Raw genomic sequence first — 16,941 nt, forward strand, 5'->3', positions numbered from 1 at the left:
GTTCTTATCGAACGTGAATTTTAAAGCCACGCTGACTTTTTTGAACCTGACAGACCTCTTGAAGATCGCGTTCTTGAGAAATAACGCGAGGGTCGCGTTGAAACTTGTAAACACTAGGCTGAGGCCTGCGTTTAAATGATGAACCTGACCTCTGAGTGTCAAGTTTTGGTTGAACGCGCCCCTGAGGGTCGCGTTTGGTTGGTGAAACAGACTCCTGAGAGTCATGCTTCGTTTGAACGCGCACCTGAGGGTCGCGTTTAATTTGTGAAACAGACTCCTGAGAGTCATGTTCAATTGGAACGCGCCCCTGAGGGTCGCGTTTGGTTTTGGCAGCTCCTTTCTGAGGGCTGCGTTTTGAATGAACAACACACCACTCAGGGTCGCGTTTGAGCTGTATCAGCCTAGGTTCGTAGTTGGGCTCATTGCCACGCAGTGAGCGTTCTTCTTTGGGAACGCTAGGCTTGGTTGGATTTTCAGAAACACGATCTTCGCGTTGGGCCAACAATCGGCTTTCCCGTAAGTGTGCTCGTCGTATGGATCTTCTCCGTCGGCGAGCGGCGTTCTTTTTGGCTTGTTTCAAAGCCTTAGCAGCAACGTCATTGACGTTTACAGGACTCGTTTCTTCCAGAGGCCGTTTGTGACCCGAAGCACGTCTTGCTGCCTTGAAGATAGGATTTTTGAATCAATCTCAGAAGATCAAATCTGAGGGGATTCGTCAGCAACAGAATGACAGCTTGATCATTAACCGAATTTTCGGTTCCAACAACTCTACTCACAGAGTTCAAACTCGTTCAGAGTTCTTAAAAACTCATTCAGAGTTAAACACCAAACTTTCCACAGAAGTTCATTGTTCCCACGAGAGAGAGACAGTCGGATCGTCAACGGAGAGCAAATTCGATGCGAGCAATTGAAGGAGGCATTCCATCGTTACCGAGAAGAACCCAGTTTTAAACTGTTTGTAGGAAAAATTGCAAAGAAGAGAATAAAGAAAATATGACTTTGATTCCTTTGATCTCGGTTACAACTTGATTACAAAAGAGAGGAAAACGAATTTGGTTTTCCCCTTTGTTTAAAACTGGGTTCTTCTTGGCAGCGATGGAGTGCTTCCTTCGATTGATTGCGTCGAACTTGCTCTCCGTTGACGATCCGACCGTCTTTATCTCGTGGGAACGATGAACTTTCGTGGAAAGTTTTATGAATAACTCTGAATGAGTTTAAGAACTCTGAACGAGTTTGAACTCTGTGAATAGAGTTGTTGGAACCGAAAATTCGGTTAAGGATCAAGCTGTTTTTCTGTTGTCGAAGAATCCTCTCAGATTTGATCTTCTGAGTTTGATTCAAAAATCCTATCTCTAAGGATTTCGTTGCTGCTGAATCTCCAAGCCTGAGTGGTTGAGATCCTCCGAATCCAACCTGTGCGGTTCAGATGTCAAAAATCCAACCACTCACCCCTTAGTTTTTAAAGAGCCAGCCCCTTTAACCAACTCGTCTGGTTTAGATTCTGATGATCCAACCCTTTACTCCGTTGGGTTTGTTGAGCTTTTATAGGGGGATAGGAGATTGTAACTGACTCCTATATCCGCTCCTATGTGGGCGAAAATCCCTCAGGACGTGGGAAAAACGGTTTTGGAACCGTTCGACTCATGTTTGAGTGAGTCAAACGCCCAATCTGGCGTTCAGAACCTCAACTTCGTGTTCTTTGAATTGAGACGCGAAGTTGGGTGTTAGCTGAACACCATTGAACGCGAGGGTCGCTCACGTTTGGTTTGTGGCTTGACGACGCGAGGGTCGCTGTTGGTTGAACACCATTGAACGCGAGCTCGCGTTTTGGCTTGTTGCCTGCTTGGAAACGCGGGGGTCAGTGTTGATTGAACCCCTATGAACGCGAGGGTCGCCCGCGTTTGGATTGTGCCTTGGAGACGCGGGGGTCGCCTTCATTTCTAAAGTGGTGACGCGGGGATGACATCCGCGTCTCAGAATGAGCTATTTGACTTGTAGCTTCTTCTGTGGTGCATTGCAAGGACCGTTGTTCAGTAATCCTGGCTTTTAGCTGTTGGGGAGTGTGAAAGTCGTCAGATTGTAACTTTCACTGTAGATTGTGAAGACTGCTGAATAGAGTTTTCATCCGTCGTCGGAAGTGTCGTCGAATTGTAACTCTTCTCGATCTATGTGAAAAGCCCTCCATTCGCAACTTTCGTTCACCGACCCGAAAACTATTTGATTGTAGCTTTCGTTGTAGGAGCTAGACGGGAATCAACATCCATAGTGTCTTAAAGATGAATATTTGCCCACAGCTCTCTACCAAGCAACTCACCAACTGAGTCCAACCTTTTATTTCTGAAATCATCCCACTGCTCATCAGCATCTCTAATAGTTGCTATGATATTAGCCATGCTGTTGTCACAGCCATCAAGATCAATTATCTCAGAAGTGAGGTCGCGTTTGTGGCGATTGTGGAGTTACGGATGCAGTGATTTAGAAAGTCGTCTGATTGTGACTTCCATTGTCGGAGCTTGTTTGAATAAGCTATCTATTGTGATTTTTAGACAGCCTACACTTCCTTCTTCACAAACGTCCTCAAGAAACTTTTGGCGATTCCTAGAGATCTAAGCTCTGACTTAATCTTTAGAAGAGTGAACATCTTACATCGATAAGATATTCGCTTTAAATTCTTACTTCGATAAACGAAGGAAGAATTCCCAAAACCTTCACGATTCAATCAAAATTTGTGAATCGGTGGTCCACGGGTTAATACACCCCCAGCACAGGCAAAGATCTCACGCAAGCAGTGATCCAAAAAACGATACTGCGTTTGTTTCTAAAAATTTATAATTTTCATTTTGTTGTGTAAAAGAAGTCTTATAAAAAGGCTATTTCTTTTGAATTTGTTGTAATCGACCGGAGATATAATGAATTCCACAATGAAACCAACTTTTGACGAAAATAAACTGGCGACCACAGTGGGAGACAACGGTCTCGCTGCCGAGACCGTCGTGTCGCAGCCGATCAGGATTCCAGTTGAATCCACGGTCGAGTACGAGTTCGACAAGATCTTCATTATCTCGCAAGTACAAGAGGATCTCATCATTGAAGAAAACTTACATGCCAAAGAAGGCACAAAGTGAAGACTCTCGCCCAATCGTTGTTGAGGCCTTGCCTCGTAACATTATCCCGACGACCCCCAAAGCCGGAAGCTCTGCTCATAATGACTCCATCCTAATTAAGGAGTCGTTCGATCGAAGTTCGTCAATTCTGACGAAGAGGGCTCGTCAAAGGCGACGCCAACGCCTCGCTCGTCAAATGGTTAAGGCCTTGGAACAAACCGACGGGGTTCGCTGCTACGCGGACCTAGAGTCGAGGAAGCATCAAGTGGTCCAGTCATCCCAACGACAAACCACTCACATCTCTGCACAACTCACGATGGAGGAATGGACTCTTGTCAGAAGAACTCGTTCGACTCTGAAAGAACGCATACAAAAGCGTAGGGCAAACGTCGCTCGTGCCCGTGCTCTTTTACAACAAAGACAAGAAGGGAAGAAGGAAACAGTGTCTAAGGAAGCACCAAAGAATCACAAAGTATGGATCCCCAAATCCAAACTCGTACTAAAATCGGGTCTGCATAATCCAACCTGTGACCGCGGCAGTCTTCACTGTCGCGGCACATCCTTCAACCGCGGCAGTTTCCACTGCCGCGACACATCTTGCGACCGCGACGATCTTCCCTGCCGCGGTCAAAGAGAAGCTCCAAAGAGTTTTCCTTCAGCCCCAGCGACCGCGACGATCTTCCCTGCCGCGGTCAAAGAGAAGCTCCAAAGAGTTTTCCTTCAGCCCCATCAATGTCCATTCCTGGTCCGTCTACTATAATCATAACTGTTCCATCACCAGGGAAGCCACGGTTCAGTCCTGACCTGTCAATATCCAAGATCACGATGGCGGATCGCCTCAGTCCCTCATCTGACGATCAAGACAAAGCTCCAGTTAAAGAACGCTTGGGTCCAGTGAACGAATCCCAGGAGCCCGTTAAGACACCGCATCCGCAAAGGGGTGGTTCTAAACGTATGACTCCTGACATAACCTTGGATCATTCGAAGGCGATAAAAAGTTGTCCTGAGAACGCCAACAAGGCTTTACACCCCCAGAAGAAGACGTGTTCGCCAAAAAACAGCGTTATACCTGGGAGGTCATACCAACAGACGATAGGATTTTCCGACAATCATACCGATGAATCGTACTATCAAGCTGTGGGTTTGAATAAATTTCAAAAGAAATTTATTCGAGAAATAAACTCTCATTGTTCCTGTGCGCGACTCATTAAAGCAGCATTGTTGGAATATGACTACTCCAAACGAGAAGTCATCCCGCGAAGAGTCCCAATGTCCCAGAGACTTTTCACCAAAATGTCAAAGCCCAAGCTGAGACATTTCTACAATAAACTCGTTGTCCAAGGGGATGAATTCCCTGAAGTCACCATCAACATGGCTGATAAAGGAAAATCTAAGTGGCGTTCAAATGAATCAAACCCCGATTTTTCTCCGGAAGGAAAAGTCAATTCAAGAATTGCCCAACGGATGTCCCGACTCCAACTAGGAGCCATCAGACATAGGGACTACAAGAGAATGCATGAAGGAATGTCATCAGAGGACGAGCTCTCGGACACTTGTTCTGCGATCGCTTCTGATGATACAATGTCTAGCACAGGACAAACCAAAGAAGTGTTCACAATCACTTCTGATTAGTTTGCTCAAATGCTTCAAGAAGCTCTGGCCAAGCAACGTGAAGAAATTAGAGCTGAGTTAAAGACAGAGATAGAGTTAGCTATCCAACAAGTGAGAGAATCGCTAGCTCAACGATCTCAACCTCCTGAATCCAGCCGCCATATTCAGAATGTTATGGATGACAGTGATCCAGAAGTGGATGAAGTCATTATGGCTGATACACCTCCCAACAACAATAATGCTGGGGGTGGTTTAATGCATCCTCCCAATAACGATATTGGGGGTGGTTCAATAGCACCTCTTACATGGGGTGGTCTAACTCATTCTCCTCAACGTCCTTCGAATGAAGACATAGACGATGGTGAGAAAATAAAAGAGCTGGAAAACAAAATCAACGCTTTGATGATGGCTCAGGAAGTGAAGAAGACGGGTATCCCATGCCCTTATCCAAGAGAATGGGATTCAACTCTATACCCGACAAAATTCCATCTGATTAACTTCACACCGTTTGACGGGAAAAGCTCGCCTACTCAGCACTTGATTTATTTCAAGTCTCATTTGGGCATGATCTCTGGAAACGAGGCTTTAATGGTCCGATCATTCGTTGGCACCCTTCGTGGGCCCGCCTTCGATTGGTATCGACGTCTCAAGCCAGGGAGCATCAATTGCTGGGATGACATGGAAAGTTTGTTCCTCAGCAATTTCTTCGATGATGACACCGAAGTGTCAATCGGAACTCTTTTAGATGAGAAACAAAAAAACAGAGAGTCAGTCGACAATTTTGTCAAACGCTTCCGTAACAAAGCAATGAATTGCAGAGATCCTATTACAGAGGAGTTTATCTTGCAAACATGCCACAATAATCTCTCCATCGATGTCCTGGAAGCCCGGGGGGTCGTACCATCCAAAACTTGGAAAGATTTGAAAGTGCGCGGTGAACAAGCTGAACACTTTCTTAAAAGAAAGAAAACTGAGAGAAGCCGACCGACGACATCTGCAATCGCTAGGAACGCGACTCTCGATCTGAAGTTTCAAAATGAGTATTCTTTCGAAAATGATGAAGCTCCAGCCATATTAAAATACCTTCTCGCCAATGACAAAATCGAGCTACCGCCTATTAAAGATCAAGAGGGTGTTAAGATGATTACGGATCCAAACTACTGTGCGTACCACAGAAGGATTCTTCATCCCACCGAGATTTGTTTTGGACTCAAAAACAAAATTCAAGCCTTAATTGACTCCGGCGTTATAACGGCGAAACAAGCCAAGTAAAGACGACTCTAACTCTATTGGGTGCACGAGTATAAACTGTCTCCCACACTCCAAAGAGTATACGAGTATAAACTGCTCCTCGATACTCCAATAGGTATATGAGTCTAAATTGTTTCCCACTCTTGACGGGAAGTTCCTGGAGAATTTTTAAATGTAATATTCTTAAGGATAACCCAGTCATGTAACTCAGTATGATGTTAGACCCAGTTTCGCGAAGGAAGCTGGGGGTGGATGCTTCATGTAACGGGAAGTTCTCGGAAGAATGCTATATGTAATTTTCTTAGGGATAACCCGATCATTACAAACAAAGTGATAAACACTACATCCCCACGGTGATTTCCGAATACTCTTTTGCTGAGATGAGGTTCGATCACTTCTTTAGATCAATCTTCCCTCACAAAACTCATATTTGGTCAAACCTTTAAACAGTTAGGACCAAAGCCAAAATCCCCTCTCGATTCATTCCATGAACGAGAGGTCCACAAATTGAACGATCAAACCTTTAAACAGTTAGGATCGTCTCAAATCCCCATTTGGTCAAACCTCCCTACAGTTAGGACCAAAGCCAAAATCCTTTCTCGATTCCTTCCATGAACGAGAGGTCCACAAGTTGAACGATCAAACCTTTAAACAGTTAGGATCGTCTCAAATTCCCATTTGGTCAGACCTTCCTACAGTTAGGACCAAAGCCAAAATCCCCTCTTGAATCCTTTCATGAACGAGAGGTTCACAAATTGAACGATCAAACCTTTAAACAGTTAGGATCGTCTCAAAACTCCCACTTGGTCAAATCTTACTACAGCTAGGACCACAATCAAGATTCCCTTTCGATTCATTTTACGAACGAGAGGTCTACTTTTGAATTGAATAATCAAACCTTATGACAGTCAGGATACTTTTGAATTGAATAATCAAACCTTATGACAGTCAGGATTATTCAAACCAGTCCAGATTCTCTAAGTAGAAATCCCACTTTGAGTTTCAAACCTTATGACAGTCAGGATTATTCAAACCAGTCCAGATTCTCTAAGTAGAAATCCCACTTTGAGTTTCTTCTGCATCAGGAGATAGAATATAAAATTCCTAATCTCTGATTCTGGGTTTATCTCTACCAACAAACAAGAGATCAGGAGATAGAATATAAAATTCTTCCTCTCAGATTTTGGGTTCATCTCTACCAACAAACAAGAGACCGAGAGATAGAATATAAAATTCTTCCTCTCCGATTTTGGGTTCATCTCTACCAACAAACAAGAGATCAGGAGATAGAATATAAAATTCTTCCTCTCCGATTTTGGGTTTATCTCTACCAACAAACAAGAGACTAGGAGATAGAATATAAAATTCTTCCTCTCCGATTTTGGGTTCATCTCTACCAACAAACAAGAGACCAGGAGATAGAATATAAAATTTTTCCTCTCCGATTTTGGGTTTATCTCTACCAACAAACAAGAGATTGAAAGATAGAATACCTAATTCTTTCTTTAGGCAAAAATCCGTGATGTTCAAGCATGGGGGACATTATCTCGATCCCTTATTAGAGATAAGCCTACATCTGACACATGTAGCCTACATATTCAATATTGTAGTTCAAAGTCTAAAAGAGTCTAATTCTTTTAGCCCAACGTTATATGTGAAACGGATTTAGATAATTCACATACTAGCCCGATTCAAACGGTCATCGGTAAAGGCATATCAAATCAGATAATTCACATACTAGCCCGATTCAAACGGTCATCGGTAAAGGCATATCAAATCCGTTAATGGCTGAGAGTTTGCCAAAAATCCTATAAATGTGGTAATCACTGACGCACCAGCTTCATTAGTTGGTCTCGTGACTTGAGTATACGACAAACTCAAGATGAAGTCCATACCTGCAGATGAACCGACCTGAACAATTGGTCCTGCAGCTTCGACACTCAGGACCGCTATGCTCCAATACCTTAAGAGCTTAAACTGTGTAGACTCTAGTAAACACATGAGGATAAACTGTGTTAACGCCTGTCAACGCGTCAATGATTTTTGTCAAAATAAAGCTAAAAAAAGAAGTCAAATGGATGATCTCAGGGGATTCAATTGCGATTCAGATATGAATTCATAATGAAGACAATCAGTTCAACATTAGTTTAACGACAAGAGCTAATTCACAAATCAAAACATCAGTTTTAGTTCAAGATTTCGACAACGGTCAAGCGAAAAACGCAGCACCAGAAGAATTTTAGCTATTCTACAAAGCACTGAGTAGACTAAAAGATGAAGAAGCCAAGAGTTGAAGCCATTCATAGGTCCTTCTACACGATCTCCTCAACTAAGTACCGAAGGGATTGCAAGTAAGACTCATCTTATCCAAAGTATCTCAGACTCCTCTATAAAAGAATAAGTTTGAAATACTTTGGAGGGGGTATCTGTAGGCGTATAAAAATGCCTATAGATATGAATATCCCTATCTAAGTTATAGAAAATCATCCAAAGCCAAAAAAAACAAAGGAACATGTGAAACAACATAGAAGAACAATATGAACACCCACGATAAGGAACACTAACGCGCATTTGTGCGGTAGTGAAAGGTATTGTGCAAATAAACATAGTGAAGCGCCAATGGGAAGTTGTAGAGCTCTTCTATAGCTTTCCAACGCATCTTAGATCACCTCATTCCGACATCGGACGAGGAAGTTAGAGCCAAAATACCCGAGAGGTCGCAAACTGTATTGAAGGTGCGCGGCAGTGTACACTGCCGCGGCAATAGCGCGACAGTACAAGGTGACATGCAAATAAACATAGTGAAGCGCTAATGGGAAGTTGTAGAGCTCTTCTATAGATTTACAACGCATCTTGGATCACCTCATTCCGACATCGGACGAGGAAGTTAGAGCCAAAATACCCGAGAGGTCGCAAACTGCATTGAAGGTGCGCGGCAGTGTACACTGCCGCGGCAATAGCGCGACAGTACAAGGTGACGCACAAATAAACATAGTGAAGCGCCAATGGGAAGTTGTAGAGCTCTTCGATAGCTTTCCAACGTATCTTGGATCACCTCATTCCGACATCGGACGAGGAAGTTAGAGCCAAAATACCCGAGAGGTCGCAAACTGCATCAGAGGTGCGCGGCAGTGTATACTACCACGGTAATATATTGCACATTTAAGCCATGATATGATCCAAATCTAAAGAAGCTCAAAAGATAAAAGTTGTAGATCTCTTCGTTAGCTTTCTAACGCATCTTGGATCACCTCATTCCGACATCGGACGAGGAAGTTAGAGCCAAAATACTCGAGAGGTGCGCGGCAGTGGTAACTGCCACGGCAATGCGCGACACCACGTACTGTCGCGGACACTGGGAAGCTGAACACGTTATTTTTGACAGTTTTCTCGAGTTTTGTGCGGCCTACATGGTTTATTAACTGCTGGGGGTTACTTATGAACGTGGGGGAAGCAGTTACAAGGGAAAATCATGCCCACTACCCATAAAAAATGGTGACATTTAAGGAGTTAAAAGTCATGGGAAGGCGGTGACAAAAAGGGGCTGATTAGAGAGCATCCAAAGGAGCAAATTAGAGCAGAGGGCCTTGAATTTTTGGTGAATTGGAGCAAGAGAGAGAGTCTTCCTTCTTCACAAACGTCCTCAAGAAACTTTTGGCGATTCCTAGAGATCTAAGCTCTGACTTGATCTTTAGAAGAGTGAACATCTTACATCGATAAGATATTCTCTTTAAATTCTTACTTCGATAAACGAAGAAAGAATTCCCAAAACCTTCATGATTCAATCAGAATTTGTGAATCGGTGGTCCACGGGTTAATACACCCCCGGCACAGGCAAAGATCCCACGCAAGCAGTGATTCAAAAAACGATCCTGCGTTTGTTTCTAAAAAGTTATAATTTTCATTTTGTTGTGTAAAAGAAGTCTTATAAAAAAAAAAGTTATAATTTTCATTTTGTTGTGTAAAAGAAGTCTTATAAAAAGACTATTTCTTTTGAATTTGTTGTAATCGACCGAAGATATAATGAATTCCACAATGAAACCAACTTTTGACGAAAACAGAGGATCCATAAGTATTCTATGAACGGGCCTCATCCGTGGAATAATTTTTTTCATGAATGCATAGTAACCTATTATATTAGCACATGTTCTTATATTTGTAGTTATATCACAATCACTCTTATTGCAAAACACAAGAGAAAATATCATCCAAATTGTTAGAATTAATACAAAACTATAATCCTTTATCCTCACCATAACTTTGGAGTTTTGGTGTAATAGTTAGGGAAACTAAATTTAAGATGCTATCAGAATAATCCAGGTTCAAATCCCACTGGCCACGAATTAAATACGGATTTCTAAAAATTAACACCGCTACGTGAGTCTAGGTTTCAACCCATAAAATAGACGCTCAACCTGCTGGGGCAAGCTAGAATTAATATAAAACTATAATCCTTGATCCTCACTATAACTTTGAAGTTTTGGTGTAATGGTTAGGGGAACTAAATTTAAGACAAATTACTTGTGCATCATTATAGGACCCAAAGAAGAATAAAACTGAGGTTGCAAATAAATAACTGAGATTGCAAGCAATTTTCCCATAAATGATTCTGCTTGAATATCCCCATAAATTCACTCAATACACAATGAAAAACAAAAAAAGTGGACAGAAGTGGATAAATTCACTTAATTCTACAATGGGTTCAAAATTGATACTTACAAGTCATCCTTCCTTATTGCTAATACAGATGATGAACTTGATTTCACCTTGCTAGATTTTCTCCAAAAACCGAGGGCTTAGAATTGGGGGTTTGGTTCAATTGATCTTTGAGAAGAAGATGGATTTGGGGTTGGTATTAGTCTCCTAGCGGAGCTGCGGACGAAGAGCTTGTGGTCGGCGAGGTCCTTGTTTTCTTAATCTCGCCGTAGGGGGTAAAGACAAAGATGGAAGAAAGATGAAGATGGAGTGATTGCTTCCTTATCTCGTCGTAGGGGTCGAAGACTAATACAGGTGAAGACGAAGAGCTTGAGGTCACGGTTGTAAAACCCCGTAAAAGTTTCAAAAATACTATGGTAAATAGTATTAAATGAGTTATATTATGATAAATATCATTTAATGATGAATGACCATGATAGTAATTTATTTGAGACCAATTAAGAGTATATATACATTATACACTGATACAATTCGAATCTAAAAAAACGACCAGTTAAGAGTATATATGTATTGCACACTGATACAGTTCGAATCTGGAAAAACTCAAAATACAAAATTTGTAGGTATCTTCAATAGCTTTCTAACACATCTTAAATCACCTTATTCCAAGGTCAGATGAAAAATTTACAGTCAAAATATCGAAGACTATTTTCTCAGTCTGATTGAGTTTCCTATTTCGGGTCAGATTTGTTTGTTTCGGGTTTGCCTCTATATATACTTGTGTTTTTTTTATGAAAAATTCCCTTTTACATCATATTTTCGAAGCTTAGAAGCCACCCTCTCCCCTCAAAAAAATCTAGAGCATATTTTGGTAAATTTTGAGAGCTTTGTGAAGCAAATACCGAGAAGAGGGCGAGATCGTCGATGTTTGGCGAGGGAGAACCTGTTTGCTTGCACCCTTGGATTTTTTAGCAGTGCGTTGAGGCAAGATCATCTTCCTCCAAACTTATCCCCTATAGAAATTCATATTTTTAATATGTATAATTGGTTAATCTAATGTGTAGTACTTATTTCGATGATTTTTAAATCCTAGTTTTGATGTTATATCTTAAAACAATAAAGAGATCAAAAGAATTAATTTTTAATTGATAAAAATAGATGATCATGATTATTATTTTCAGATTAATTGATAATTCTTGTTTTACATGGCCTAAACCCTAATTGTCGATGTATAGAACTTGAGTTTTGAACATGAAACAATATAGTAATATAAGCTTATGAATTAAAAATCCTAATTTAATGTATAGATCTATGAATATAAATACTAAATGAAGGAAATGTATTAATTCGATGTTTAGAACCGTGGTTAATTGCTAAGATGGTGAACTAATTAGGTTTTGAACCCTAGTTGTACAAACTTAATCTGACTAGTTATGTTTAAAGTATTTTTTTTAAACCCCAGAGATCATGTTATGATGATAAATAATTGTTTAGTCAAACCCTAGTATATTAAACACATGATTAAACATGTTTCTATACCCCATGATGATGTTCTATAAGTTCTTTTTGTTGAAATTGTCTTAACTTCACAAGACTCAAACTTGGTTCTGGACTCTGGTCGATCGACCGAACCATGTGCATCGGTTGACCGATCCCACCCTGAGTTTGTGTAATTATTTATTCGACCAAAGCTTGTTTTTATGCATGTTTATGTGAACCGGTCATCGGTCGACCAATACCCTAGGGTAGTTGACCGACATCATGTCTTGTTTGTGATGATGTGCATGTTGTTTGTGAACACGGGGTTCGAGACATACAACAATTTATACGTACGACATAGACGTACACCTATGGAGGCTTGGCACACGCAGACTTCCGGGAAGGGGATAGTTACGTGTATTATTTTTATCACAACGGGGAGACGATTTGTTAGAACAATATATGTGTGTATATGGATACCGTTGATGGGCACAACTCAATACTGCTTAAGGTAGTGCGACGGTATACTGTTGAAGTAGGCCATTGAGCCGTTAATTGTAGGATGCCTGAATAGGTAGTCCGTTCTGCATGATGATGCGATGAGGTTAGTGAGCCGTATTTATTGGATGCCTAAGGAGGCACTCCGTTCCGCATGGTGATGTGATGAGGATGTTTGAGGAGACAATATGTTTCGTACGGTGATGCGATGAGGCTAATGAGCCATACCTGTAGGATACCCGAGGAGGTCGTTCGTTTCGCACGGTGATGCGATGATACCATAGAACTTTGCAAGAGATAGTACTGTGAAACCTAGGACAGCTCGAGTTTTAGGCGGGAGGTCATTTATTTATGTGGTTCATCGTTGAGTATTTTGTAACAGGGTATATAGTATTGTGGATTTCACAGGATTATGTACTGATTTTCGTATTGACTACCCAAGGGTAGCATGAGATGTTGGGTTGACATATATGACTTAGTTTGGTTGACATTTTAGCATTGCATTTCTTTATTCCTTTATTTTTAGTTTTAAAGTTGATATTGAGCGATTCACAATTTGAGATATATGATATATACATGAGGATTTCCTTGTTTGGATTATTTCGCTCTACGTACCAGTCTCGTGTTGTGGATTTCTAAGTATTAACCCCATCTAGTACATGGTAAATGATTTAGATAGACTATGCATATATAGGTAGAGCCTCCATCATATATAGCAGCCATTTTCCCTGGGGGCGGATGGAGATGATCTTGCTAGCGCTCTGACGCTGTTGTTTTTCCTTCTTTTCAGACAGTGGATTAGAGTTTCGGAGAGCCGCAGGTTGACAGAGTTTCTGCACAGTCATCGCCATTTTTTGATAGACACTTTGTGCTTCACATTAGTTTAGTATTTGTTTAGTGATTTATAAACTTGTATTTCATTTTGAAGGCTGAGAGCCTTAGTACTATTTTAGCTGACTCCGTGTATTGAAATATTTCACATTTATTTCAGTTCATCAATTGTACTCTTTTTATTCAGTTGGGGCATGATCATATTCTTTGGATATTTCTTTCTCTTGGCATGTTCATTGCATTTTTACTTTTCTCGTATATGCTTGTACCTGCACTATTCTTAATTGATTCCACTAGAGAGTTACTATTGTGATGATGAAACGTGTTATTGCACTGTGTGAGTGCATGGCAGGTTTGACATCTCTGGACTCACCTTTGACTGCAACCTCGTGTGAAACCAGGGGCGTCACAATGGCGGAGCAGGATCTTGAGAAAAAGAGGGCAGAGGTTAGGAGAAACATCGGTTGCAGGGGATCTCGAGAAACACGCATAACCGGAGGAACCATATTTTAGTTTTTTAAATGAGAATTGATTTTGGTAAGGTTCTTAGTGGGTTGTGGGCTTGTACACTTTTGGGGTGGTAGTTGCACAAAATTATCGGCATAAGGGTGGGGAAGCATGACACTTTTTTTTTGGGAGGAGGATGCATAACTTTATTTTTTTGAAGTTGCTACAAGGAATTTTCCCTTTAATTTATATCATCCAAACAATAATTCACAAATATTAGAAACAATGGTAAAACATGTTCTCTTAAACTTCACTTTTTCATTTACTTTTTTTTAAACTTCACTTTTTCAGTCACTTTCTGGTTGTTAGACATGCATACCGAAAGGAAACTTTTCCAATGAAGTTTAAGCTCCCATCTTTTTGGCCGAGCTTCTTTCGTTTATATAGAATTTCTGCTCTGTTGTATATGATTTAAAAAACATTTATTAGCCTAATTCCACTTTTTTCCCATGACAGCATGCCGCCAGAGGACAACCTGTAAAAAAAAAACATGCACAGAGAAATCTAATAAGCATGTACTTTCCTTTTTGATTGCTTCAAAGATTGCAACATTGTAGAAATAAATACTAGAAGTTTGACACCAACGATATACTTGTCATTTCATAGATCACGCATGCTAAAAAAAAGCATTCAAATCAAAATTGTGGGTTCAAATTTTTCGATCCATTGTCAAAACTGAAGAATGATTAGTTCCTAAGATACAAGACAGAATACACACGCAGCAAATTTATTCATGTTCTTACTCTTACTCATTCCTCGATGAAATCAACTCCCATCGGAGCCCCAAACTCCCGAATGACACCATCAAAGAAAGAAAGAACAACATCCCAGCCGCCGCAAGCCATAACACCAAACGAAACAGATCGATTACAGATATTGTCATCAGCGCATCCCCCCCCCCCCCCCAAAAGCCATAACACCAAACGAAACAGATCGATTACAGATATTGTCATCAGCGCATCCCGCATATTCCGAACCGTGAAGATTCAAACGATTCGGAAGGAAAAAAAAAAAGTTTTTAAAATCATTCAAACCAAGTTCGGACCCAAACCGGCCAGCTCCTTCCCGATCCTCGTCATCTCCTTCCCCAAGACCTTCGCCCTCACCAGACCCCCAACGGTCTTCACCCCCAGCCCCAAATCCTTCCACCAAACCCCCCTCGCCATCCTCTTGTACAGGTAGCTGTCGAACGTCATCCTCTGCACGTACTCGTCCCCGCAGAGCTCCACCAGCGCCTCCCTCCCCTCGTCGCTCCCGTAGAACACCAGCCGACAAGTCCGATGCAGGCAGGGTCCAGGAACTAGAACATCGCCGCAGGTACCCGCTCGTCACGACTTTCGCCGACAGGTACTCACCGCTTCCAGCCGCCTCTCCCCACCCACCCCCGAGCGCCGTCCCGGTTCCCAACAGCTTCCTCGGACGATCGCGTCCGCCCAGCACCAGCCGCCCGACATTCCGCCGCGCAAGTATATCCCCTCCCGGAGCACTTGGTCACGTAGAGCCCGCCGCGTCGAACCGACAGCAGGGCCGACGCCGCCCCGACGACCCTCCTCGGCCGCGGTGCTCCGGTAATGCGGGTGCGCCTCCACCCTATCACCTCGCCCCCGCGATCTTCGGCCGGCGCCTCGCCCATGACCGGCGCAGGCCCCCTGTGTACTTGTACCCCTGATGGGCGGGCTTCGAGGAAGACCGTACCGGTCGGACCTGACGGCGACGTGGTCCGCACTTGTGCGGGAAAACGCCCAGCCGTAGAAAGTCCGGCGACACGTCGTCGCCGGACGTACAATCTCGCGCGAGGTTCAGTTGTAGTACTCCATCTGGGAGTACCAGGCATGGCGATGGCTCCTGGGAACGCGATGGCGCACTGCGCGTAGCCGCCGCGAAGACGCACCTCGTCCACGCGACTCTGTTGCGGCCGTCGCGCCGCCGACGTCAGCACCGCGTCGACGGAGAGCCTCCTCTCCACCGGGGCCCCCGCGGTATCGAGCCAGGAGGGACGGGCTGCGGTGTAGCCGACACGGTAGGGGCCCGCGGGGCGCCGCAGGGGAGGGCGAGGAGTGACGGGCCGTGGGATCGAGCTCGGCGCCGGCGGAGCTGGGCCCGGGCGGCGGAGCAAGGAGTCGAGGACCCTCGCGGCGGAGCATGGGGATGTGCTGCGTGGGGGAGGAGGTCTTGCCGCAATCGACGGAGAGGTTTGTAGGGGGAGAGGATCGCATGCGCGTGACGGCGGCGTTCGACGAGGCGGGCGGGAGGGAGAACTCGTCCAGCATGCAGGAGCGGGATGGCGGCGCCCGCAGGCTTGCGCCGGCGGGGCTGCGCGTCGGAGGAGGTATCGTGGACGCCGCGCGGGCGAGGGCCCTCGGCGGTCTGAAGGCGCCGCAGCGGGGCCGCCGCCGATGACGGCGACCCGGGAGGCGTGCTGGGGGAGGAGAGGAAGCGAGGCCGTGGTTAGGGAGTTGGGTTTTGAGCACGGGGACTTGGGATGTAGCTGGTCGGCGGTGAGGGGTCTTTGGAGGGGGTGAGGAGAGGAATGGGTTGGGGCAGAGCTGTTGCTAGTCGCCGGCCATGGTTAATTTGCTCTCTCGAAGCGCTGCAAGGTGAAGGGGGTGATTTTTAAACTTAGGGCTTTGCTACCATGTACCGGACAAAATATGGGACCGAATAGCAGGGGAACAAGTGAGGGGTGTGCGCGACTCCTTTGAGTTGGCCATCATTAATGATGACCAACTCATTATCCAATAGGAGGGGGACACCTCACTTGTCCCTTCTATTGGTCCCATATTTTTGTCCCCTCTATTGGTCCCATATTTTAAGTCCTTGGGAATTTTTCTTTAACTTATTATGTTATTTGGTTTCAAATGCTGCAAAAAGATGTCATCTCAGTGATTCCCATCAAATTTTATACGTTACATTCGATGTCTGCTATTTCTACATCAATATATATACATACCTACTTGAATTCCTAATTTAAAAATATATACAACTCACTCTTTAGTGTTGCTAT

At 43.5% G+C, this 16,941-nt stretch overlaps 1 pseudogene; it reads right to left on the reverse strand.

The window, feature by feature from the left end:
• LOC109823407 lies at positions 14,852–16,207 on the reverse strand (annotated as a pseudogene).

This window comes from Asparagus officinalis, chromosome 9, assembly GCF_001876935.1.
Source record: "Asparagus officinalis chromosome 9, Aspof.V1, whole genome shotgun sequence".
NCBI classification, from domain to species: domain Eukaryota; kingdom Viridiplantae; phylum Streptophyta; class Magnoliopsida; order Asparagales; family Asparagaceae; genus Asparagus; species Asparagus officinalis.